We start from the raw sequence: 27,792 nt of genomic DNA, 5'->3' as shown, positions 1-27,792 counted from the left end.
TGTGAGCAGTTTCACATCTCATTTATGCCTATTGAAATGCTAATTACTGGCTGCCGGAAGTGGGAAAACAAAATGCAGATTTAACTTCCAGGAAATTCAGGCAGGGCAAAGATGACTTTTTAAAGATCATCTTTCCAAAACATTTCTTACAAATCGTACTTCACCAGTGAGTTGGGTTTGTAATTAAAATTTCGAAAAGTACCAAAATTAAATTTGAAGCTGTTTCCTAGGCAGAAATAACATGTATTAAACATAGTATTGTATCCCAGTGCTTTCCTATGGAACAGCCAACCCTGCTACAGTGAAATTAGCTTTTAAGGCTTTTTTATTGCAAAGTCATGCTTACCAATAAACATTTACATGTCCTACTTTTAAATAGTATGCACCCTGCCTACTTAAGGGTGACATATTAAGATTTAAAAGAATTGTTTAGGTTTGAAAACAAGGGATATTTTGACAGATCAAATTTGGAATTACAACCTGAACACCCAAGCAACTAGTGGCAGGCCTGCTGTCAGACCTGACAATTCTACAGGGACAAAATAACAGGCAACTGACGTGTGCTGATTTATGCTTGATCACGAAGCACAAACAGAAATCACATATGCAACCCATTAGCAGGCCTTGAACCAGATCTCTTTTTCATCACAGAAGCATCGTTGGGTAATGACATAACACCAGTCATTCACAAAAGTGTATAAGAGAATGATCGATGAATTGGTTGAATCAATCTTAGCCACTGTCAACTACTTAGGGCCACATTCCAATACATTGTTACTTTGTACATCCTGCCACCTCGGTTTGGCCCCAGCTTAATGCTTATACTTCAGTGTGTCACCCTAAGTGGGAAAGGTAATAAGAGCAAAACCAGTCCTGGGTTGCTTGTGCTCCAGTTCAGAGAAAATGTGGGCTTGACTGTTCCCATTGGAGTAGGGCCAAGACTGATTTGGATGTGGCTGGGTCCAAACTGAGGCGTCCAGCTGTGCAAAATAATGATGGGCTGGGAGGCGGCCCAAGTAAGTATCAGTGGCTGATATTAATTCAAGCATTCCTCCCAACACTTTTTTGTATACTTCAGTGTGTTGCTCTTAGTGGGATGGGTATGCCCATTCACACTATACTAATGGACCAAGCTGTACCTGGCTGATGAGCATTAACAAGAGTGAAACCAGTCCTCTGTTGCTTGTGTTCCAGTTCAGGGAGGACCTGGCCTGGCAGTCCGGGCTGGAGTGTCCACACTGGGTCATGGTCAAAATTGATTTGCCTATAGCTGGGTCCAAACGGAGGTGGCATGGTGTGCAAAATAACAATGGACTCAGATGCAGTCCTGATTAATTACCAGGGGCTTAGATTAATTCACCATATGATCCATCACTTTTTTAATAACCATCCAAAACAAAGCAATACCAAACAGATATCTGGTTCACTTAAAAAATCTAAAAAATCGGAAAAGTTGAGGAGGGATGGGTGTGGTCCTCAAACAGACATTACTCACATCTTTGACGAAAGACTTCCCTTCCCTGAGTATTCCCCTGAAATACATCTACTATTTCATGTGCAAAAAAAGCTCCACATACGTAAGTTGCAGTAGGCTTTTCTTCAAACATTTTCAGAAAGAGTACTACTATTTAATGTCCTAGCAGCGTCCATGTTCATTGGTATCTTGCAAGTTTGGATATTATGTTGTGGAGACAACTAGGCTATTCAAACTTTAAGCATAGTTTTTTTTGTTTCATGTTTAGTTTAGAGCCAACATCTGTTCAAATGTGTGCTGCCTTTCAATCTTTGAAAGCTCCTAAAATATTATAGTATAGACCATTTGACAGGAGCTGAAACATAGGAATACCATATACTACCATATAAAGATTAAACATTAGGTGTAATATAATGCATGGGCAATAGGCGTTCTTCCCCCAGACTGTAAGAGTTGTTGTATGTCCTAACTTCTATCCTGCATAAAACATAGGGGGTCATTCCGACCCCGGCGAGCGCCGGCCGGAAACCGCCCAAACACTGCCCCGCGGTCAGATGACCGCGGGGGGCATTCCGACTTTCCCGCTGGGTCGGCGGGCAATCTGCAAAAGATCGCCCGCTGGCCCAGCGGGACAGCCCCAGCAAAGATGAAGCCGGCTCCGAATGGAGCCGGCGGATTTGCTGAGGTGCGACGGGTGCAGTGGCACCCGTTGCGATTTTCAGTGTCTGCCAAGCAGACACTGAAAATCTTGCTGGGGCCCTGTTAGGGGGCCCCTGCACTGCCCATGCCAGTGGCATGGGCAGTGCAGGGGCCCCCAGGGGCCCCACGACACCCGTTCCCGCCAGCCTCTTCACCGCCAGGAACAGGCTGGCGGGAAGGGGGTCGGAATCCCCATGGCGGCGCTGCTTGCAGCGCCGCCATGGAGGATTCCTTTGGCCAGGGGAAAACCGGCGGGAAACCGCTGGTTTCCCTTTTCTGACTGCGGCTTTACCGCCGCGGTCAGAATTGGCCAGGAAGCACCGCCAGCCTGTTGGCGGTGCTTCCGTGGTCCCCAGGGTCAGAATGACCCCCATAATGTTGTTGTGTGCTGGTAAAGAAGCATATAAAGAATTCTGTATGTCCAGCACCATTTACCACAATTTTCTCAATATTATATCTGGTGACAGGCTCGCAAATATTTTGTATACATCTTTTTTTAAGTCATATTAGGTTGGGATCCTTGGAAATGGAAGAGAGTGTTCTAGATTACAGCAAGCACTAGCCACGAACTGTCACCGAAAATAGGACACACAATTCTGCATTCACATTACCGGCCCAATGTGTATTACAACATGAACATTGTTATTCATCCTGGTAAAATTCCTTGATGGTGAACCAAAAATCCACTGGAAAAGTTGTTCATTCTGTTAAAATGCCTTCATGGAGAACCAAAAATCCACTGAGTTGTGAAGTTTGGTTATCTATCCATATGTTCAAAATAATGACACCTCATATCACACATTGTACCACAAGGGTGACGAGAGCTCGCACAAGTAAGAAGATGAATGAGTGGAAAAACAAATGATATAGCACAACAGTGACCTCACAAATGTATCCTGGTGTTTGTTCAACCACAGAGGCGGATGGCAGATACTAAGATGTAGAAGTACTGAATAACCACATTTTAATAGCTTTCTGAAAGCAAGATGGGCGGCAATGCGTCTGCTAAAGAGAGTAAGGAGATTCCATGTTTTAGGGGCAAGAAAGTTAAAAGATCTGCCACCACTTTGAGAATGTCTTGTGAGAGGAATGCTATTGAGATTAGTATCAGATGAACAAAGAATGCGAGATGGTGAATGATGCTCCAGGCGTTCACAAATGAATGGCGGTCCTGTACAATAATAAGCCTTCTGGCATATGCACACTGTCTTGGCCTATTTATTGGGAGACAGTGGGCAGGGATTCGATGCTGAGAGGAACATTCAGAGCAGGAGAGACCTAGATTCAAGAATACAGCCATGTTTTGGCTTGTCTATAATAGTGGTAGTAAATAACATTATTCGGTTTTAAAATAAAAATGTAAAAGCACATAAATATAAAACAATATGTACAATCCTCCAGAAATTAAATATAAAAATGCAAGCTAAAAAGTACATAAAAATGCCTACTCAAGACAGACAATTGAAAATAGTTAACAGCTATTTAAAAACCTAGACTTCCCTAGTGCATGTTACAATTCATATATATCTTTAAAAACCTTTATAGAATTAATAAACTGGACTAAATATCTGTCAACAGTTAAAGGCAGAGATCTTCAAATTCCGGTGGAGGTATTACCCCAAGTGCATTTTGTTTCATGTCCTGAATAATTTCCCCAGATAATTCAACAGCAGTTAAAAAAAACACTGTTATTTATCCAGAAGCAACATATACTTACATCCAACACGTCATGCATACAATAAATATCTTGATATTCCAAAGATGAGCCATGAAGTCTGTCACTTTTGACGATTCTGATTGCGGACCTAATTTGTCCTACCGCCAGAACACAGCAAGTCGGAGTAAGCCATGTTTTCATATTCATGGCATAACTAGGACAAAACGTAGAAAATGCTTTTCTGATTAAGGGCAATCATGGCAGAAGAGGTAGGAGCTGGAGATATATAGGGCATTCCATCCACAGCGAAAGCTAAGTTGCAGAATGCCATATCTAAATTCTAGGTATAAGGACTTGCGAAGGTTCAATCTGATTCATGAATTCCCCGCAGTGCAAATTATTTTTAAAGTCCAAACAACTACCAGTTAAATCCACTACAGTACCCTGATTTAACCATGAACCAGTAACTCTTCTTGAGAGTAACCAAGGTATCTTATGTAATACTTATCTTATCTAATACTTTGAGGGCCTGGTCACAGTTCACCCGTACCTGGAAAATTAACCATATTTTAACATATTTCAGCCAGGGAATTATCCGTTTGTGGTCGAGTGTCATAACTTCATTCAATTATTTTCTCAGAGGGGAGAACTATTATGCCAAACACGTGTCCAATATCCTAGGGGTCTAAATGCTGCCGCATGAACAATATTTTTCAAACCTAGATCGAAGCATATTGGGAGTAATGGCGCATTACAGGGTAGGCCCAAGGTTGATCTCATAAAAAACACTCTGGGCCTTATTTATACTTTTTGGTGCAAAACTGCACTAAGGCAGTTTTGCCCCAAAAAGTTTTGCACCGGCTTGCACCATTTTTTAGCACCATCTGGGCACCATATTTATGGAATGGTGCAAGCCGGTGCAAAGGGTAGGCTAGCTTAAAAAAAAATGACGTTAGGCAGTTTTGAGTCAAAATAAATGACTCTGACCAGATTAGCATCATTTTTTGACGCTAAGGGGCATATTTATACTCTGTTTGCACTGAATTAGCATAATTTGTTTTTTACTCTAATTCAGTGCAAAACTAACTCCATATTTATACTTTGGTGCTAGACCCGTCTAGAACCAAATTTATGGAGTTAAAGTCATTTTTTGGAAGTGGAAACCTACCTTGCCTTAATGAGATGCAAGGTAGGCGTTCCCATGCAAAAAAATGACTCTATGGCCTTAACACCATATTTATACTCCCCTGTAAAAATGGTGCAAGGGAGGGAGGAGGGGTCAAAAAATGGAGCAAAGCTTGCTTTGCCCCATTTTTTAAGACCAGGGTCAGGGCAGGTGTTAGGGGACCTGTGGCCCTATTTCCATGGTGGAACACCATGGAATAAGCCCAGAGGTGCCCTCCCTAGGCCCTAGGGGCACCCCCACCCACACTAGAGGGACTGCGAGGATGGGGGACCCCATCCCAGGTAAGTGCATTTTATTTTTGAAAGTGCCATAGGGGGCCCTGAAATGGGCCCCCATACATGGCACATGGTGCAATGCCCATGTGCCCATAAAATGACGTTAATCTGGTTAGAGTCATTTTTTTTTTAACTCTAACCTGCCTAAAGCCATTTTTTGCTGCTAAACCCTCTCCTTCTATACTGCCAGCCCCACCCGACTAAAGTCATTTTTTAAAACTCTAGCCTACCCTTTGCACCAGAAATGGTGCAAGCCGGTGCTAAACTTTTTGGTGCAAAACTGAGTTAGTGCAGTTTTGCAGCAAAAAGTATAAATAAGGGCCAATATTTTGTAAGTTTGCGCCACTTTTGCATCATAAAATGACGTTAATGCGGTGCAAAAAAAGTTTAAATCAGGGTCTTGGTGCTAGATGGGTCTAGCACCAAAGTATAAATATGGAGTTAGTTTTGCACCGAATTAGATTTAAAAAAAATTACACTAATTCGGTGCAAACAGAGTATAAATATGCCGCAGAGTATAAATATGCCCCTAAATATGGTGTTAAGGCCATAGAGTCATTTGTTGCACGGGAACGCCTACCTTGCATCTCATTAAGGCAAAGTAAGTCTCCACTTTCAAAAAATGACTTTAACTCCATAAATTTGGTGCTAGAGGGGTCTAGCACCAAAGTATAAATATGGAGTTAGTTTTGCACCGAATTAGAGTAAAAAAAAATGACACTAATTCGGTGCAAACAGAGTATAAATATGCCCCTCTATGTTTTCTCTAGCACTCTCTGTATTTGATCACTCAGATTCTGTGGGAGGCCGAAATAAACAGCATTATAGGAATCAAGACTTGCAGTGATAGTGCCAGGACTACAGGTTTATGAACTGTCAGTTGAAGACAAAGTAGTAACTTTATTACAGTGTGCAAAAGCAGGAAGATGACAATTTGGAGATATGTGGCCGGAAAGAGAGTTGCTGATCAAAATGTATTTCCAAATGCTGTACAATGTTGCCATTAGGATGTGCTTCATTCATGCAAGAAGGCCTCCAGGCTTGGACACTGGGAGATGAATTATGTAAAAAGACGACCTCTGTTTCACTAGTCTTAAGTTTTAGTTGATTGGTTCCCATTCATAAATGGATAGCTGAGAGACAATTATTAAGATGGTCACAGACCAAGTGGTTGTAAGGCAGTGGTCTCCAAACGTTTTAATTTCGCACCCCCCAGTTGAAAAATAAAAATCATTGGGCTCTCCTTCAGAATTTTTCACAAATATTTTATAAAGATGGCAATGTTTAAACATTTCTAGATGTATTTAAACATTGCAGTTAAGTACTGTTGCCATTTTAAAAATGCAATAACATGTTTCTGCTTAAAACAAAACATGCTTCTTTTGGCCAGAGCCTAGCACCCCCCTGGGATCACTTGAGGCCACCCTGGGGCGGCCCGCCTCCCGTTTAAAGACCCCTGGTGTAAGGTGATTTGCCAAAAAGAGAAAACCAGTTTGGTATCATTGGCATAGCAATAAAACCCTACTCCAGGGCTCTAGATCAGACCGCGTAAGTGGCACTATTGATTCAACATGGTAGCGCTTAGTGCTGGGCCCTGGGCCCTGGGGAATGACATAATGAACAATGTGGTAAGAAGATTGAAAGAATGAGAGAGCTACTGCTTTAGTGTGCTCCTGATGAAAAGATGAAAGCTAGTTCAGTGCTCTATATCTCACCTCCCAAAGACATTTGAGGAGGGTGGGGTGAGAGACAGTGCTGCTGAGAGGTTGATGTGAACTTTTACTCCAGATTCACTTCTGGAAACTGCAAAGGTCATCAATTGTAGCAAGCAGGATAGATTCAGCATCATTGTTAGGTTCGAAGTCCATTATCTCCTAAAAAGGTCGAAACTTGTTGACTCACTGTGGATTTTGTAATTTTGGAATTATAGGAGACAATAGCATTGGGTACTAGGTGTATACAGTTTGGAGGTCTGAACAAGGGTTTTTAGTAGCGAAGTTACAATGGCATGTTTACATACAGGTAGAACGATGAGAAGGATTACAACTATTCATAATTTCAGGGATGAAGTTTGCTCCCCTTCGCTATTCTAAGAGTTTGCCCTTCACCCTCCTTGCATCTGGATGTAGTTGGTCCCTGAGGTACAAAAATAGAAAACATGTCTTTAAAGACAAAGGCCCTCATTATGACCCTGGCAGTGGGTGATAAAGTGGCAGTAATACCGCTAACAGGCTGGTGGTAATTACCCCCAAATTATGACCATGGCGGTGATATCTCCAATAGACAGCCAATGTACCACACCGACCGCCAGGGTGGAAAAAAAAGTCACCATGGCTGTAGCCACCTACAGCCAGGCGGAAGGCAAAGTACTGCCCACCATATTAAGACACAGGAAACCGCCTCCTTTTCCGGGGTGGTACCAACGCCATCAGAAGCCTGGAAGAAACAGACCACAGAAGTCAAAGGACTCACCATTGAAGACATAGGGAAGAACCACGCTGCCATGGAACCCGAACTGCAAGTTTTCCAGATGATCTTCCACGTCATGCTCCAGCTAGAACACTTACGCCGGCGAAGACGATGACAGTGAGTACAGCCGCCTAGCACACAAGGGAGGGTGGGAGGAGAAAGAGAGTGACACACACACACCACACACACCTGACACACAGACACTAAAGACACAACCATATGCATAACAAAAACAATTTGACCACGAAAATCTGCAGAATAATGCCAAGGCAACATGAATATACAAAAATATTTGTAAACAGTACAAAAAGACCTCAACAATCCGATTTACACATTAAACAGATCTGTACACGTGTATAAAAAAGGGACACTGCCCAGTCCATAGTTCACAGGGCCCACATTGCCACCGGGCAAATTCCAAGGCCCCACTCGAATCCTGCCCCAATCCGGAGAGAACACTGCAGGGGCATCAGTTGACAAATAGGCAGGCACCTCGGGGGGTACCTCAGCCGGATGTGGGAACAAGCCCACTGGTTCTGGAGGGGGCAACGTGCCCTGTGCTTGGTCCTGGGTAGTACAAGGCCACAGTCTCTCGAGTGGGTGACTTGCCCATTGGCTCTGGAGGTGGCAACATGCCCTGTGCTTGGTCCTGGGGAGTGCAAGGCCACAGTCTCTCGAGTGGGTGACTTGCCCATTGGTTCTGGAGGTGGCAACATGCCCTGTGCTTGGTCCTAGGGAGTGCAAGGCCACAGTCTCTCGCGTGGGTGACTTGCCCACTGGATCCGAAGTGGGCAGGCCGCACTGCAGCCCTTGAAGGCTGAACCATATGGCATCCGCCGGCAGTGCCGGCTGCACAGTGGTGGTGGTTGTGGGAGGCTCCTGCTCAGCTCCTGCACCCTCCGATGGCTGCACTGTGGTGGTGGTTGTGAGAGGCTCTTGCTCAGTCCCTCCACTCTCTAATGGCTGTACAACCAAGGCTGTTGGTGATGGCTCTTTGACAGCTGCTGGTGTTGGCGGTGTAATGCTGTCAGCTTCCGCTGGTGTAGATTGCCTCCTCTCCACCTGCTCATGGGTTGGGGGTCTCTTACTCTTTCTGGAACTAGTGGATGGCCTCTTCCCCCTCTGCCTGCTGGTGCAGTCTCCTTCCCCTTCTCTGCAGCTGGTGCAGGCTCCTTCCCCTTTATTGCAACTGGTGCAGCCTCCTTCCCCTTTTCTGCAGCTGGTGCAGGCTCCTTCCCCTTTTTTGCAGTTGGTGCAGGCTCCTTCTCCTTTTTTGCAGCTGGTGCAGGCTCCTTCTCCTTTGTTGCAGCTGGTGCAGGCTCCTTCCCCTTCTTTACAGCTTGTGCAGGCTCCTTCCCCTTCTTTGCAGCTGGTGCAGCCTCCTTCCTCTTCAGTATGGTTGGCCTGGAATCCTTTCCACCATGAGTAAGTGGTGCTACCACCGGGCCCGTGGAATGTTTGGCTGAGGTGCATGGCTAGGTCCTTGCTACCCTGCCCATACATGCATTACAAGGGGAGTGGTAAGGAAGAGGTCAATCTGGGAAAGGATAGCTTTTTAGGGACGTTGGGGTGGGAAGAGGGAGGAGTAATGAGAGTGGAGGATGAGGGAGTGGTTGTTGGAGATGTGTGTCTGCTGGATTTAGGTGCAGGTGCAAGGGCTGTATGCTGTTGTGAGGTGTCTGAGTGCTTTCGTTTGTGTACTTTAGGAGGGGGGGAACAGACACGGTGGGAGAGGACACAGGGGACGTGAGCATGGATGTTATGGAGGTGGCTGCCAGTGAGGTGTGTGTTCTGCTTGGTGTGAGGATGATGCTGGTTGTGGATGATGATGTAGTGCATACAGGTGTGAGTGTGCACGTAACTGGGTGGGAGGTGGAGGAGGAGGGAGAAACAGTGAAAATAGTGGATGTTGTTGTGTCTGCAAATGAATGGTGTTTGTGTGAGTGCCTGTGGGATGAAGTGTGGTGCTTGTGTTTGCCTGTGACACTCTTGGGTGTTGTATTGTGTGCATGCTCGTCTGCCTATGTGCTTGGGATGTGTTGGGGTTGAGGAGACTGGGACAGGGAAGTGGTAGTTGGAGGGGGGAGGGTAGAAACAGGGACAATGGCTGCCCTCAGAGAGGAGGCTAGAGCATGAATCGAACTCTGTTGGGCTGCCAATCCACTGTGAATGCCTTCCAGGAATGCATTAGATTGCTGCATCTGGGCTGCCAGCACCTGGATGGCATTCACAATGGTTGTTTGCCCTACAGAGATGTATCTCAGGAGGTCAATAACCTCCTCACTCAGTTCAGCAGGGCTCACTGGGACAGGGCCGGAGGTGCCTGGGAGAAAGGAGATGCCCACCCTCCTGGGAGAGCGGGCACGGGCAACTTGCTGAGCGGCTACTGGGAGTGTGGTGCCGTTATGGGGGGTGGCGGCTGTACCTGCAGTTGGGGTGGTCACAGAGGTGTCCGCCACCACCAGGGAGCTCCCATCGGGGGGGGTATCAGAATCTGTACTGTCCCCTCCAGTCTCCGCCGAGATGCTGCACTCGCCCTCCGTCCCACTGGTGCCCTCAGCATCGGTGGACTCTGCATTCAGGGTCTTGTGGGATGCAGCTCCCTCTGTTGCCGGTGACTCTGCTCTTCTGCCAGATGATGCTAATGCACATAAGGACAGGATGACAAAACAAGAAAGGGGTGGAGAGAGACAAAGGATACACTGGGTCAATGACTGCACCAACACCACCGTTGGCGTACACAGCACCCTCACACACACGGAACAGGCCGACACACTGTGCATGGCCCTACCAGTGAGATGGCTACTCAACAAGGAATGAGGAGGGGTACACACCTCTAACTGCAGCACAGCTGGGACCCACGCAGCCCTGCCCAGTAGTGAATACTAAAAAGCTAAGTAAGCAGTATTTCACAATCAAACCATTAGCCACAGAGGACCTACGCTGCTATGTTTCGCCTGGCCTAGGGGCACCCACTGACACACAACCACCACCCGGATACCACCCCTCCATCCGTGAGTTTCAATGATAGCCACTGTGTGCACCCCCTTGTGGCTGCTGTGATACCATCAAGCGCCCATCCAGCTCAGGGTAGGCCACCACCAGTATGCGGGCCATCGGGGGTCAGGGTCCGACAGGCACCCCTTCCTTGTTGGCAGGCCATCCCCAGATGGGCCTCCGCAGTCTTCCGTGCCCAGCGTCTCAGGTCCTCCCACTGTTTCCTTCAGTGGGTGCTCCGCCTGCCATAGACTCCCAAGGTCCACACATCCTAATGCAATGGCACGCCATATTCCCTTCTTTTGATGGGTGCTGACCTGCAGAGGCAATACAGACAGGAGAACACCATTAGACAAATGGTCCAGCCAGTTACACAAATGGCCCACCATACCCGTTTCCATCACCATTGGCACACATATAGCCCAGCACACAAAGTGTACACCGCAAAAAGGACATCCACCCAACCCCCTCACATGAGGCTTTCACACACACAACTCCATGCATTCATGCCACATGCATTGTGCCCACAGTGTACTCACCTGTTGAATTGGTGGCCCATACAGCAGTCCGTACTGGGGTAGGACCCAATCCACCAGTCGCTCCAACTCCTCAGAAGTGAAGGCTGGGGCCCTTTCCCGATCACACGGGCCATGGTAGGTTCCAGATATAGGCCACAGCAGCACATGAAGTGTAGGTCCTCTCCTATGGAAGGCCAAAAAACAATTGAGGAATCTGATAGAAAATGGCAGTCACGTCCGCAGTGGTGCATACCGTCACCACCTGCGTAGATCACCATTGGTCACTGTACCCCATAAGGTCCAATTATAACCAGTGAGGAATTGCACGGCGGTTCACGACCGCCTACCGCCACAGCGCACAACGTCAGCGGCATTACCTCACTTACACCTGTCCCTCCACACAGGACAGGTGGAAGCCATTTCAGGGGGGGGGGACAGGCCTATGGATTAAATCTGCGTCAGAGGATATATAGGCACATACTTCACAAATTACACTGTCCCATACCATGTTTGCACATTGCAGACTTCTGTTGTGGCTCCATTGTTCAGTTTGTGACAACCTCCTCACTCTTTTGTTCCTTAGATACCTACCGCTGCGGATGAATAGGAAATGGAGACATTCCCCCGTGTACAGACCCCTGGTGGACTTGGCTACACTGGAGGACAGGCACATAATACTCACCTATAGAATGGGTAGGGCCACAATCACAGAGCTGTGTGCCCAATTGGAGCCTGACCTGATATCTGCTATCCGTCACCCCACTGGGATCCCCCCTCTCGTGGAAGTGCTATCAGTTCTCCATTTCCTGGCAACTCTTTCTTTCCAAGTGACAGTGGGCGTGGCAGCAGGAATGTCACAGCCAATGTTCTCAAATGTGCTAACAAGAGTGTTGTCTGCCCCGATAAAACACATGTGCAGCTACATTGCATTCCCCCAGGTTGAGGATTTGGCCACTGTGATGGCCGGATTCTATGCAATGGGACATATCCCCAATATAATTGCTGCAATTGACGGAACACATATAGCATTTGCCCCCCCCCCCCTCTGGTTACCCAAACCTATCATGGCTGCTGACCCCTTTGATGAATGCCAGGACAAGGGCAGAAAATAGGTTATAATGAGGCACATGGGTGAACCAGAAGGATCATTAAAAGGACCTTTGGCCTCCTGAAGGCCAGGTTCAGGTGTTTCCATCCAAGAAGGTCTGCCAGATAGTAGTGGCATGCTGCATGTTGCACAACTTGGCCCTCAGACAACATGTGCCTTTTCTGCAGGAGAAGGAGACTGGAGATGCCCCTGTGGCAGCAGTGGACCCTGAGGACAGTGAGGATGAGGATGAGGATGCAGAGGATGTGGACAACAGAACAAACACTGTGATCTGCCAGTACTTCCAACGACACACAGGTGAGACAGTGCAACTTTACATTTCTATGACTTTGGCATTGGCATGCTGACATTTCCCACTTCTTTGCCCACTTACTATTACCTCTGGATATTCATTTTGCAAATGTTGGTGATTTGACAAATTTTCCTGGTGTGATCACAACAGCCGGCTACAGGTCATTAATTCTATGCTCATTCTGGGGCATATTTATACTCTGTTTGCGCCGGAATTGCGTCGTTTTTTTTTACGCAATTCCGATGCAAAACGAACTCCATATTTATACTTTGGCGTTAGACGCGTCTAGCGCCAAAGTCCATGGAGTTTGCGTAATTTTTTAGCGTGGACACCTACTTTGCGTTAATGATATGCAAGGTAGGCGTTCCCGTCTAAAAAAGTGACTCCGAGGCATGTGCGACGTATTTACACTCCCGGGCAAAATTCACGCCCGGGAGTGGGCGGGTCAAAAAAAATGACGTACGGCCGCTTTTGCGCAGTTTTTTAGCGCCTGGAAAAGGCAGGCGTTAAGGGACCTGTGGGCTCGGAAGGACCCCAGAGGTGCCCTCCCATGCCCCCAGGGACACCCCCTGTCACCCTTGCCCACCCCAGGAGGACACCCAAGGCTGGAGGGACCCATCCCAGGGACATTGAGGTAAGTTCCGGTAAGTATTTTCTTTTCTTTTTTTTTTTGTGGCATAGGGTGGCCTGATTTGTGCCCCCCTATATCCCACTATGCCCAATGACCATGCCCAGGGGACAGAAGTCCCCTGGGCATGGCCATTGGGCAAGGGGGCATGACTCCTGTCTTTGCTAAGACAGGAGTCATTTCTATGGGGGTTGGGAGTCGAAAAAAATGGCGCAAATCGGGTTGAGGCGAAAAATTTGCCTCAGCCTGACTTGCCCCATTTTTTGGCGCCCAAGCTCTATATCCCCCTACGCCGGCGCTGCCTGGTGTACGTCATTTTTTTCCACGCACACCAGGCAGCGGTGTATAAAAGTATAAATATGGCCCTCTATGTATAGTTCATTTGCAATGGTTGTAGCTGTTTCAATCAATACATATTTGAAATACTTTAAATACTCAAAGTCGAATTTTATCCCAGGGTGTTTATTGTAGTGCTAATATATAGAGGGGGAAATGCAATGGGATGGGGTGATGATGGAGGAAAGTCCAGGGTATTGTTCCAGTCTGTTTGTAGCACAGGTGCATTGTCCATGGGGACATAGGAAGGGGAGCAATGGCAGTTCAAGATGGACAAGGTGACTGAGTGGGACACAAAGGGGACAATCAGGACAGTCTCATTTCCTGGTGGTGGTCTTCGCAAGTGTTTCTGGCTTCTGTCTGGTTCGCAGGGAACGTTTGTGAGGTGGTTCACCTTCTGCAGGGGGAGGGGTGCTGGTGGCCTGTTGGTCCTGTGGCGGGGCCTCCTGGCCACTAGCGGCAGCGGAAGTGGAGGGCTATTCAGATGACTGGCTAGTGGCAGGGGCCCGCTGGTGTGACACTGCCTCCCTCATAATGTTGGCTATGTCTGCCAGCACCCCTGCTATGGATTTCAGGGTGTTGTTGATGGAGTACAAGTCCTCCCTGATCCCCTGATACTGTCCGTTCTGCAGCCGCCTGTTCTCCTGCACGTTATCTAGTATCTGGCCCATCGCGTCCTGGGAATGTTGGTAGGCTCCCAGGCCCTCAGAGAATGCCTTCTGGAGAGTTGGTTCCCTGGCCCTGTCCTCCCCCTGGCACACAGCAGTCCTCCCAGTGTCCCTGTTGGCCTGTGCCCCTGTCCCCCGAACGGTGTGCCCACTGCCACTGACCCCAGGTCCCTGATTGTCTTGTGTGCGAGGTGTGCCCTGAGGTCCCTGTACAGGTGGGCACACTGCTGGTTGACGTGTCCTGGGGACAGAGGTTTGGGGATGCTGGGTGGGTGCTGTGGGTGCTGTGGTGTTGGTTCCTGTTTGAGGAGGCTCTGTGGTGGTCTGCGACTGGGTTTTGGTGACCGACTGTCCAGTGGTCCCTGATGGGCCAGGTAGATTGTCCAGATCCTGAAGTCCAGAGTTACTGTCATCACTGTGGGCCTCTTCTGTTGGGGGACTGGATAGTGATGGCACCTCTTCTCCTGTGACATTGGCGGGGGTACCTGTGGGGATGTAAATGCTCTATTATGCTTCATGTGTATGACCTTTGTACATCCCTGGCTTCCCCTCTATGGTTGGTGTTGCCTTGCCAGCTTTTACTTGTGTATGTTGGTGTATGGTGGGGTCATTAATTTCCCTATGCTGTGCATGCTTTAGTGATGAGTGTCCATGCAGGGCTGTGAGGGGTGTCCATGCATTGGTACAGCATGCAGGGCTTGGCATTGGGATTAGTGTGTTGTGATGGTGGAGTGTGTGGGATCGAGTGGAGTGTGGGAGTGAGGGTGAGGGTGTGTGATGGCATGCAGGTATGGGGGTGATAATTGTTGAAAGTTGACTTACCAGAGTCCAGTCCTCCTCCAACTCCGGCCAGTCCCTCTGGATGCAGTATTGCCAAGACTTGCTCCTCCCATACTGTGAGTTGTGGGGGAGGAGATGGGGGTCCACCGCCAGTCCTCTGTATAGTGATCTGTTGTCTTGCTGCAATGGAACGTACCTTCTCCCATAGGTCGTTCCACCTCTTCCTGATGTTGTCCCTTGATCTGAGGTGCTGTCCCACGACGTTGACACTGTCCACGATTCTCCGCCATAGCTCCGTCTCTCTTGCTATAGATATCTGCTGCACCTGTGCTCCAAAGAGCTGCTCTACCCTGACAATTTCCTCCACCATGACCCTTAACCCCTCCTCCGTGAAACAGGGGTGCCTTTGTGGTGCCATGGGTGTTATGTGATGTGTGGTGGTGAGGGTGTGTTGGGCAATATGTTGGGGTGTGTGATGTGGAGTTGTCGCAGTGGTCTTGGTGTCAGTCTGGTGGCAATGATTTGTATTCGTAAAGGGTTGCGGGTAATGTGGGTGGGTGTTTTATAGTGGTGTGGGTATGGTGTGTGTATGGGTGTCAGGTTTGTGTTGTTTGATTTCTCCAATGTGGTGTTGTTTTGTATGTGGGTGTCCATTGTGAGCGCAGCGGTATGTACCGCCGTTGAATGGCCGCCGTGGTGACTTGTGGGTCATAATGTGGTGGGCGTTGTTCTGTTGGCGTAACAGTGTGGGTTTTGATACCGCCAGTTTATCACAGACCTTTGGTCCGGCGGATTTGTGCATGTGGCTGTATTCTTTCGGATTGGTGTGTGTGTGTCATAATATGGTGAACAGATATCCGCCACTGCGGCGGTAAATTGGCGGCCGTCAGTGCGGCGGTAAACAGGATTTACCGCCGGTGTCATAATGAGAGCCAAAGTGTTGAACGCATAATGCAGAGAACCTTCTAGGGGGTGGTTGAGGCACCAGAGGCGACTTATGAATGAAGGGTGGTGTAAGGCTACGTTACTGCTGCTTCTGCACTGGTATTGGTTAGACATTGGTTTGTAATCCTCTAATCAGATGTTCGTGCCGATTCACTGTGTAAATATTTGTGCAAGCTAGGTCCTCCAACAACAATTTGTTCTAGTTTTTTTTAATTTTGTGAAAACAAATAGTATGAAGTGTGTTTTGATTTTACAATTTCATTTTTTATTACTATGTGTGATAAGTCAGATCCGCAGCCATCTGGTCTCGCTTATATAGCCCTTTGCTTTCTGGGACTTACAATGAAGAAGCTGCTCAGGGATGCAGGAAACAGGAAAAACAACTTTATTGATAAGTAAAGTCCCCAGCACCGGAGAGTGGACCACACCATCCAAGCAGAAACATGCAACTGACAAGAAGGTAGGAATAACATCAATGCTTGAATGTAGCTTGCATTGGAATGCATGAAGCTTAACAGCTAAAAAGGCTTAACCAATAACAAGAAACACATTAACAAAATAAACAATAACAATAAATGTGTAAAAGAGAAATAAATCACAACAATCAATCAATCAATCATTAAATTTATAAAGCGCGCTATGTACCCGTAAGGGTTTCAAGGCGCTGAGGGGGGGGGCAGCTGCTATTGGTCAAAGAGCCAGGTCTTGAGGAGTCTCCTGAAGGTGAGGAGGTCCTGGGTCTGGCGCAGGGGGGTCGGGAGGGAGTTCCACATCTTGGCAGCAAAGTAGGAGAAGGATCTGCCGCCGGAGGTCTTGCGTTGGAATCGGGGCACGATGGCGAGGGAGAGGTTGGCGGAGCGGAGTTGGCGGGAGGGGACGTAGAAGTTGAGTCTGTTGTTCAGGTAGGAGGGTCCGGCGTTGTGTAGTGCTTTGTGCGCGTGGGTGAGGAGTTTAAAGGTGATCCTCTTGTCCACGGGGAGCCAGTGGAGGTCCTTCAGGTGGTGGGAGATGTGGCATCGGTGGGGTATGTCGAGGATCAGGCGGGCGGATGCGTTCTGGATGCGTTGGAGTCGTTGGATGTCCTTTGCTGGGATGCCTGTGTAGAGTGCGTTGCCGTAGTCAAGTCTGCTACTGACGAGGGCCTGGGTCACCGTTTTTCTGGTTTCCGTCGGGATCCACTTGTAGATTCTACGGAGCAGAAGCAGGAGGAGGAGACTGCATTGACCTGTTTGGACATGGTGAGGGCGGAGTCGAGGGTGAAGCCGAGGTTGCGTGCGTGGTTGGCTGGAGTAGGGGGGGGACCCAGCGCGGTGGGCCACCAGGAGTCGTCCCAGGCCGAGGGGGTGCGTCCGAGGATGAGGACTTCCGTCTTGTCGGAGTTTAATTTCAGGCGGCTGTTTCTCATCCACTCGGCGATGGATTTCAATACCTCATGGAGGTTGGCTTTGGCGGTGTGTGGGTCATTGGTGAGGGAGAGGATGAGCTGTGTGTCGTCGGCGTAGGAGAGGATGCTGTGGTTGTGCTGACGGGCCAGTTGTGCGAGGGGGGCCATGTAGACGTTGAACAGTGTTGGGCTTAGCGAGGAGCCTTGGGGGACGCCGCAGATGAGGTTGGTGGCTTTGGAGCGGAAGGGTGAGAGTCATACTCTCTGGGTTCTGCCGGAGAGGAATGAGGAGATCCAGTTGAGGGCTTTGTCTTGTATTCCCGCTTCGTGGAGACGAGTTAGTAGGGTGCGGTGGCAGACCGTATCGAAGGCAGCGGAGAGGTCTAGGAGGATGAGGGCTGAAGTTTCGCCGTTGTCCATTTGCTGTCTGATGTCATCTGTGGCGGCGAGGAGTGCAGTCTCGGTGCTGTGATTGCGTCTGAATCCGGATTGTGAGGGGTCTAGGATGGAGTTGTCTTCGAGGTAGTGGGTGAGCTGGGCGTTGACTATCTTCTCGATGACCTTCGCTGGGAAGGGGAGGAGGGAGATCGGGCGGAAGTTTTTGAGGTTGTTGAGGTCAGTCTTGGGTTTCTTGAGGAGGGCTTGCATATCGGCGTGCTTCCAGCTGTCCGGGAAGGTCGCAGTATCGAAGGATAGGTTGATGATCTTACGAAGTTGGGGGGCGATGATGGAGTCGGCTTTGTTGTAGACGTGGTGTGGGCAGGGGTCTGAGGGGGATCCTGAGTGGATGGAGTTCATGGTCTTTCGGGTTTCGGCGTCATCTACGTGGGTCCAGGTGGTGAGGCGGTTGGCGTAGGAGGAGTTGTCGGGGGTGGGGTCTGGCGGAGGTGTGGTGTTGAGGCTGTCGTGGTTGGTGGCGATTTTCTGGTAAAAGAAGGTGGAGAGTGCGTTGCAGAGTTTCTGGGATGGTGGGACGTCGTTGACGTTGGCGCTGGGGTTGGAGAGCTCCTTCACGATGCAGAAGAGCTCCTTGCTGTCGTGTGCGTTGTTGTTTAGGCGTTCTGTGAAGGGGGAGCGTTTGGCGAGTCGGATTAGTTGGTGGTGCTTGCAGGTGGCTTCCTTGTGGGTTGCCAGGCTGTCGGGTGTGCGCTCGAGAAGCCATTTTTTCTTAAGTTCCTGGCAGGTGCGTTTGGAGGTGATCAGTTCGTCTGTGAACCAGGCTGCTTTTTTCTTTTCTTGATTGACGGTGGGCCTCTTGAGTGGTGCGAGGGTGTTGGCGCAGTTGAGGATCCACTGTTGGAGGTTGATGACGGCGGAGTCCGGGTCGGTAGGGTCGGTCGGTGGGTTCTTGGCGAGGGTGCTGGTTAGTTGGTCCTCGGTGACTGCCTCAGCGGCGGTGCGGAGGTAGTGGTGTGCGGTGGTGTTCGGTGTTTTTCTTGAATGTGAAGTGGACGCAGTGGTGGTCGGTCCAGTGGAGTTCGTGGTGTGGCTGAAGGAGATGTGGTTGCTTGCAGTGAAGAGTGGGTCTAGGGTGTGACCGGCGATGAGGGTGGGTGTGTTGACCAGTTGTCTGAGTCCGAGGTTGGAGAGGTTGGTGGTCAGTGATGCGGTGTTGGCGTTGTTGTTGTTCTCCAGGTGGAAGTTGAGGTCTCCAAGGAGGATGTAGTCCGTTGAGGCGAGGACGTGGGTGCTTGCGAGGTCGGAGATGGTGTCACTGAAGGGGGCTCTTGGTCCTGGAGGTCGGTATATGAGAGTTCCTCTAAGGGTAGTGTTGGGGTCCGTGTGGATCTGGAAGTGAAGGTGTTCAGCTGTCTTGAGGGTGTCGTCCGTGTGGGTGTGGATCTTGAGGGTGGATTTGTGGACGATGGCTATTCCTCCACCGATTCCGTTGGTGCAATCTCTTCTGGTGATCTTGTAGCCGTCAGGGATGGGGCCGAGGAGTCGTTCCACCAGGTTTCGGTCAGGAAGGCTACGTCTGGGGCGGTGGTGTCGAGCAGGTCCCAGAGCTCGATGGCGTGCTTTTGTGTGGAGCGTGTGTTGATGAGGATGCAGTGGAGGTGGTTGGTGTTGGTAGTTGCAGGCTTCCTTGTTCTGTTGCAGGTGAAGTTGCAGGTGCGGCAGGAGAAGGGTCCTTTGGTGTGCTTCGGAGTGGCCTGGAAGCAGGCTGTGGAGGAGCCAGGGTTAAGGGCGAGGAGTTCGCTGGCCGAGTAGCGAAGGCTGGTGGTGCGGGGGACGTGCGGGCCGGGGGGGTGGCGCTGGGCGCAGTCAAGGCGCGGACGGGTGCAGACGGGCTTGCCTCTGGCGCGCCAGCAGCGCGCCCGCTGCGCGCAGACGCGCAGCGCCAGCCATTAAGAAGGGAGGGGGGAGGGAGGAGCAGCTGGGAGGCGGGAGGGAGCGGCGAATGGGGGTGCGAGGGGGGCGGGCCGCAGGGAGGAAGCGGCAGGGGAAGCGGCAAGGGGGAGCGCCTAAGGGGCAAAACCAGGTTAAACAAGGCACAAAATGACAAAAATACAGCACAAGTCAAAAACAGTCACAAAATACGGTAAATGGCACAAAATACAATCGGAATACAGCAATCAGAGGGGGCACAAATGGGGGCAAGAGCGCAAGGAGGCAAGGCGCTGAAAAGTAGAAAACACTTACAGATACGGCAAAAAGTGGCAGAGAGCACACGGGTCTAGCGAAGCTTACCAGAGCCCACTAGACACCAGGGATGAGGCGCAGGAGGATGCCTGCGGGTGGAGGAGGGCCTCGAACACGCTAGCAGCAGCGTGGGTGGGGGTCAGGGGCACGAGACAGCAAGGTGGTGCTGCGGACGTGGGGGGCGAGCTCTAGACCAAAAACAGGTCAGAGGTCGCTCACCCGCGACACGCAGCGCCAGCCATTAAGAAGGGAGTGGGGAGGGAGGAGCAGCTGGGAGGCGGGAGGCGGGAGGGAGCGGCGAATGGGGGTGCAAGGGGGGCGGGCCGCAGGGAGGCAGCGGCAGGGAAAGCAGCAAGGGGGAGCGCCTAAGGGGCGAACCCAGGTTAAACAAGGCACAAAATGACAAAAATACGGCACAAGTCAAAAACAGTCACAAAATACGGTAAATGTCACAAAATACAATCGGAATACAGCAATCAGAGGGGGCACAAATGGGGGCAAGAGCGCAAGGAGGCAAGGCGCTGAAAAGTAGACAACACTTACAGATACGGCGAAAAGCGGCAGAGTGCACACTGGTCTAGCAAAGCTTACCAGAGCCCACTAGACACCAGGGATGAGGCGCAGGAGGATGCCTGCGGGTGGAGGAGGGCCTCGAACACGCTAGCAGCAGCGTGGGCGGGGGTCAGGGGCACGAGACAGCAAGGTGGTGCTGCGGACGTGGGGGGTGAGCTCTAGACCAAAAACAGGTCAGAGGTCGCTCACCCGGGACGCACAGCGCCAGCCATTAAGAAGGGAGGGGGGGGAGGAGCAGCTGGGAGGCGGGAGGCGGGAGGGAGCGGCGAATGGGGGTGCGAGGGGGGTGGGGCCGCAGGGAGGCAGCGGCAGGGGAAGCGGCAAGGGGGAGCGCCTAAGGGGCAAAACCAGGTTAAACAAGGAACAAAATGACAAAAATACGGCACAAGTCAAAAACAGTCACAAAATACGGTAAATGGCACAAAATACAATCGGAATACAGCAATCAGAGGGGGCACAAATGGGGGCAAGAGCGCAAGGAGGCAAGGCGCTGAAATGTAGAAAACACTTACAGATACGGCGAAAAGCGGCAGAGAGCACACGGGTCTAGCGAAGCTTACCAGAGCCCACTAGACACCAGGGATGAGGCGCAGGAGGATGCCTGCGGGTGGAGGAGGGCCTCGAACACGCTAGCAGCAGTGTGGGCGGGGGTCAGGGGCACGAGACAGCAAGGTGGTGCTGCGGACGTGGGGGGCGAGCTCTAGACCAAAAACAGGTCAGAGGTTGCTCACCCGCGACGCGCAGCGCCAGCCATTAAGAAGGGAGGGGGTAGGGAGGAGCAGCTGGGAGGCGAGAGGCGGGAGGGAGCGGCGAATGGGGGCACAAGGGGGGCGGGCCGCAGGGAGGCAGGGGCAGGGGAAGCGGCAAGGGGGAGCGCCTAAGGGCCGAAACCAGGTCAAACAAGGCACAAAATGACAAAAATACGGCACAAGTCAAAAACAGTCACAAAATACGGTAAATGGCACAAAATACAATCGGAATACAGCAATCAGAGGGGGCACAAATGGGGGCAAGAGCACAAGGAGGCAAGGCGCTGAAAAGTAGAAAACACTTACAAATACGGCGAAAAGCGGCAGAGAGCACACGGGTCTAGCGAAGCTTACCAGAGCCCACTAGACACCAGGGATGAGGCGCAGGAGGATGCCTGCGGGTGGAGGAGGGCCTCGAACACGCTAGCAGCAGCGTGGGCGGGGTCAGGGGCACGAGACAGCAAGGTGGTGCTGCGGATGTGGGGGTGAGCTCTAGACCAAAAACAGGTCAGAGGTCGCTCACCCGGGACGCGCAGCGCCAGCCATTAAGAAGGGAGGGGGGAGGGAGGAGCAGCTGGGAGGCGGGAGGGAGCGGCGAATGGGGGTGCGAGGGGGGCGGGCCGCAGGGAGGCAGCGGCAGGGGAAGCGGCAAGGGGGAGCGCCTAAGGGGCAAAACCAGGTTAAACAAGGCACAAAATGACAAAAATACGGCACAAGTCAAAAATAGTCACAAAATACGGTAAATGGCACAAAATACAATCGGAATACAGCAATCAGAGGGGGCACAAATGGGGGCAAGAGCGCAAGGAGGCAAGGCGCTGAAAAGTAGAAAACACTTACAGATACGGCGAAAAGCGGCAGAGAGCACACGGGTCTAGCGAAGCTTACCAGAGCCCACTAGACACCAGGGATGAGGCGCAGGAGGATGCCTGCGGGTGGTGGAGGGCCTCGAACACGCTAGCAGCAGCGTGGGCGGGGGTCAGGGTCACGAGACAGCAAGGTGGTGCTGCGGACGTGGGGGCGAGCTCTAGACCATAACAGGTCAGAGATCGCTCACCTGCGACACGCAGCGCCAGCCATTAAGAAGGGAGGGGGGAGGGAGGAGCAGCTGGGAGGCGGGAGGTGGGAGGGAGTGGCGAATGGGGGCGCGAGGGGGGCGGGGCCGCAGGGAGGCAGCGGCAGGGGAAGCGGCAAGGGGGAGCGCCTAAGGGGCGAAACCAGGTTAAACAAGGCACAAAATGAAAAAAATACGGCACAAGTCAAAAACAGTCACAAAATACGGTAAATGGCACAAAATACAATTGTAATACAGCAATCAGAGGGGGCACAGATGAGGGCAAGAGCGCAAGGAGGCAAGGTGCTGAAAAGTAGAAAACACTTACAGATACAGCGAAAAGCGGCAGAGAGCACACGGGTCTAGTGAAGCTTACCAGAGCTCACTAGACACCAGGGATGAGGCGCAGGAGGATGCCTGCGGGTGGAGGAGGGCCTCGAACACGCTAGCAGCAGCGTGGGCGGGGGTCAGGGGCACGAGAAAGCAAGGTGGTGCTGCGGACGTGGGGCGCGAGCTCTAGACCAAAAACAGGTCAGAGGTCGCTCACCCGCGACGCGCAGCGCCAGCCATTAAGAAGGGAGGGGGAGGGAGGAGCAGCTGGGAGGCGGGAGGCGGGAGGGAGCGGTGAATGGGGGCGCGAGGGGGGCGGGGCCGCAGGGAGGCAGCGGCAGGGGAAGCGGCAAGGGGGAGAGCCTAAGGGGCAAAACCAGGTTAAACAAGGCACAAAATGACAAAAATACGGCACAAGTCAAAAACAGTCACAAAATACGGTAAATGGCACAAAATACAATCGGAAAACAGCAATCAGAGGGGGCACAAATGGGGGCAAGAGCGCAAGGAGGCAAAGCGCTGAAAAGTAGAAAACACTTACAGATACGGCGAAAAGCGTCAGAGAGCACACGGGTCTAGCGAAGCTTACCAGAGCCCACTAGACACCAGGGATGAGGCGCAGGAGGATGCCTACGGGTGGAGGAGGGCCTCGAACACGCTAGCAGCAGCGTGGGCGGGGGTCAGGGGCACGAGACAGCAAGGTGGTGCTGCGGGCGGGGGGGGCGAGCTCTAGACCAAAAACAGGTCAGAGGTCGCTCCACACACACCTCCCTTTACACATTACTGCAATGCATAATCATCATATTTTTTAAGTACAACTCTTCTCTTTTTGGACCATCAAAAGTAATCTACGTAGAAGGCAGAATGGAATCAAGGATAGGGTCTTTCTAACAGTTTGATGCAAGCACCAAGTCAAATTCCAAATTATTTGCTGAAGCACCCTTGGACATCAGATTAAAGGGTGCATGAAGAGATTAGAAGAAGTGTTGTTATGCAACGCATTACTCATTGAAGTCTCTTGACCAGATATTCCAACACTAGCAACAAAAGAAAGAAATTATGAGCAAGAATCCAAACATATATAAAAATCCGAATGATCAACATTTCTCTGAGCGCTTTCTCCAAAATTAGACATATAACACTGCATCCTTAAAAACAGTCCAGGACAGTTCCTCTTTTATCGAGGCAACACTCATCAACTCTGGCCTGTCTACTCACACTCCACCCAGTATTATTACTGAGTTTCACAGATGATTTCCCCAACTTGATAACTTTATAAATTCTTGAAAATTGTGACTTTCCTTTTTTGATATGAAAAGGTAATTTGATCTTAACAAAGTTCCCCACAGTTAAATCAACCTTGTAAGATTATTTGCACTCACATTACAGTTTTTCAGCACATTAACTTTAGCCTTGTGTTACATTTCATTGAGATCAATAAAGGTTATTCTTTCTTAATCCAAGAAGGATTGAAATCTGTGAGAGGGACCTTCCCTTTCAACATTGTAAATGTGAAAACCCATAACAGAACTGGGGGAATTATGATATGCCCAACTGTTTTCAGAAAGACATTCCTTGACTTCAACCCTATTAGCGAAGGCAACTTGGACTGCCACCACAGTAACTGTTGGAAAGTGGATTATTGGTAAGGGCAGGTAAGTACCTACACTTAGCAATAGGCCACTAACCCCCTCATGGCCCAGTCAGGTCTTAATAAATTAATCCCAGCTCAACCCTTGATAGTTTTGCACCAAGCAACAAGGTTTAATTTAGGAGACAGATGTGTAAAACATTTAAAAATCACAAAACAGTAAATAAGAGAAACACAAAACATAATAAAAATCCAACACCAATTTATACAATTATATTATATTTTTGTTTTTAAAATGACACCAAAACAATTAATTTTTAAAGAATTAATGTTCTCTAGCGCATAGAACTAAGGCCCATATTTATACTCTGTTTGCGCCGGATTTGCGTAATTTTTCTTTAACGGAAATTCAGCACAAACTTAACTCCATATTTATACTTTGGCGCTAGACCCGTCCAGCACCAAAGTTATGGAGTTTGAGTAATTTTTTGTACGTGAAAACCTACCTTGCACTAATGACATGCAAGTTAGGTGTTCCTGTGCAAAAAATTACTCTAAGGCATGTGTGCCTTATTTATACTCCCGCGTCAAAATGACGCACAGGAGGAGGCGGGCTTTAAAACAAGGCACCCAGCCATTTTTTAACACCTGGGTCATGGCACTCGTTAAGGGACCTGTGGACTCATTCCCATGGTGGGAGACTATGGAAGCAGTCCACAGGTTCCCTTCCCTGCACCCAGGGACACCCCCTGCCAACCTCGCCCACCCCTGGAGGACACCCATGGATGGGGGACCAATCCATGGTGAGTGCAGGTAAGTGCAGGTAAGTTTTTTTTTATTTATTTTTTTAAGTGGCATAGGGGGGCCTAACTTGGGCCCACCTACATGCCACTGTGCCCAATGGCCATGCCCAGGGGACACAAGTCCTCTGGGCATGGCCATTGGGCCGGGGGGCATGACTCCTGTCTTTACTAAGACAGGAGTCAGTTCCATGGGGGTTGTGCATCAAAAAATGGCGCAAGTCAGGTTAGAGCCAATATTTTTGACTCTAATCTGACTTGCACCATTCTTTGGCGCACAACCCCCAGTCTTACCTTCGCCTCCGCTGCCTGTTGTCACAGTGTCCTTTCCCCAGGATCTGCATGTCGCTGAACAAAAGGCCCACCTTCCGGCGTCACCAACTCAGAAAGCTATTATAGCACAGAGTTATGGTGAAGCCAGTCGGGGGGAAGGGAATTAGGGTAGGGAACAGCAGGGAGAGAGATGTGAAAAGAAAAGGTTAGAACAATATGCATTTACTCATTCATAGAAATGCAACTTATCAATAGACTCATGACTAAATGCGTCTCCGAGATATCAGATGAAGACCCCTTTTGAAATGAGGGCACAGCCCCTTCTTTGAAACATGGAACAAGAATAAACTACAACAGGAGATGGCAAGAATTTTGGACTATGATTACACTCAGAATATCAATCCTGTAACATCTCTGCAATCACAACCATGACCTAGAAAATCTCAAAGAATGAAATATGCTTTTTACATCTTAAGCTTCTCAAAGAACAATGAAAACTATGATTTGCTTATCTCCCAACAATACTTTCACATTCACAACTATAAAGACCAAAATGTTTTTACTCATTGAACTTGAAGCGCTTTACTTATAATACCAGGAAGTGCTTTTACTTGTCTTGCCTTAAAGCGCTATGCTCATTATCCTAAGGGGGCGCTTTTACTCAAGTGGCCTAAATCACTTTGATTGCTGTGCCAAGAAGTTTGTACTCCTGTGAATTGAAGCACTTTGATTGTTGTGCCAAGAGCGCTTTACACCTGTGAACTGAAGAGCTTGAATTGCTGTGCCAAGAACGCTTTACATCAATAAATTGAAGCGCTTGAATTGTTGTGCCAAGAGTGCTTTACATATGTGAACTGAAGAGCTTGAATTGCTGTGCCAAGTGCGCTTTACATCTGTGAACTGAAGCGCTTGAATTGTCATGCCAATAGCGCTTTACATCTGTGAACTGAAGCGATTGAATTGCCGTGCCAAAAGCGCTTTACATCTGTGAACTGAATCCCTTGAATTGTCTTGCCAAGAGTGCTTTACATCTGTGAACTGAAGCGCTTGAATTGCCGTGCCAAAAGCGCTTTACATCTGTGAACTGAATAGCTTGAATTGCTATGCAAAGAGCGCTTTACACCTGTGCTCTGAAATGCCTTTGATCGTTGCGCCAAGGCCGCTGTACTCTAGAAACTGAAAACGCTTTGCTTGTTATGCTAAGGGGCGCTTTACGTTTTGGAAGTAACGACTTCCTCCAAACTTGGATTCAGCAAGGCCTTACCGCTACGAGTACGACCTACTCGTTTTTTAATGCACCAAAGAAACAAGGATACTTCGATTGGATGACACTCTGCCATTCAGAAACTCTGCTCTTCTCCAGAGAAACCCCCACGAGGTCTGGCTGCATCGAAGTCTTCAAAATAGTGAGCAACGTGCTTGGGTGTGGCTGGGCTTTATAGGTCTGCCACACCCCAAGATGGCTGCTGCCTCTAAAACATGGGAATTGTAGTCCCTTCATAGAATACCACTGCATCTTGTCCACCAATGTCCTGAACCTGCAGCTCTATGAGCTTTGCCACAGGGCAGACGAGGCTGATGGTCACCTTTGGAACAAGAGGGGATGACAAGTGGTGCGCATAAAGCGCCACAGAGTCACGCAGCGGAGTTTCGGGCGAGACCTGGACCACGCATGGCCTTATTCCTGACATTGTACCCCTCCCCCAAGCGCGGTCCAGGGCCTGGTTTATCAGGATGGAGGAGGTGAAATCCTCGCACCAAACGTGGTGCATGGACATGTCTTGCAGGTTCCCAAGAGTCATTTTCCGGTCCGTATCCTTTCCAGGACAACAAGTACCAAAGGGAAGACCCTCTATATTTAGAGTCTAGAATAGATCGCACCTCATACTCCCAATGACCTTGGACTAATAGAGTAGCAGGCTGTGTGACGCTTGAGGGCGAAGCAGGTTTAAGAAGCGGAGTGTGAAACACCGGATGAATTTTCAAAGACAATAGTAATTTTAGCTTATATGTTACTGGGTTTACTTGTCGTATTACTTCATAGGGCCCTATGAATTTTGGATGAAACATATTTTTATTTTTGAATACAAAGTTTTTTGTGGATAACCAAACTCTATCTTTGATTGTATACTGAGGACCAGGCTGGTGTTTTTTGTCATATTGCATTTTATATTTTTTCTTTGCTTGATGAAGATTTGTTTGTAATTGTGCATGTATCATTTTCATGTGTATTAGCATGTCCATGACTGCTGGAGTGGTTTGAGTAGATGCATGTAACGTAACTGGCAAAATGTGCGGATGATGCCCATAGAAACCATAGAAAGGAGTTGAGTTTATTGAAGTGTGGTGAGAGTTATTATAAG

The sequence above is a fragment of the Pleurodeles waltl genome, chromosome 12 (genome assembly GCF_031143425.1).
Source record: "Pleurodeles waltl isolate 20211129_DDA chromosome 12, aPleWal1.hap1.20221129, whole genome shotgun sequence".
NCBI lineage: Eukaryota > Metazoa > Chordata > Amphibia > Caudata > Salamandridae > Pleurodeles > Pleurodeles waltl.
The sequence above is the reverse complement of the archived record's forward strand: the minus strand, read 5'-3'. Positions refer to the sequence as shown.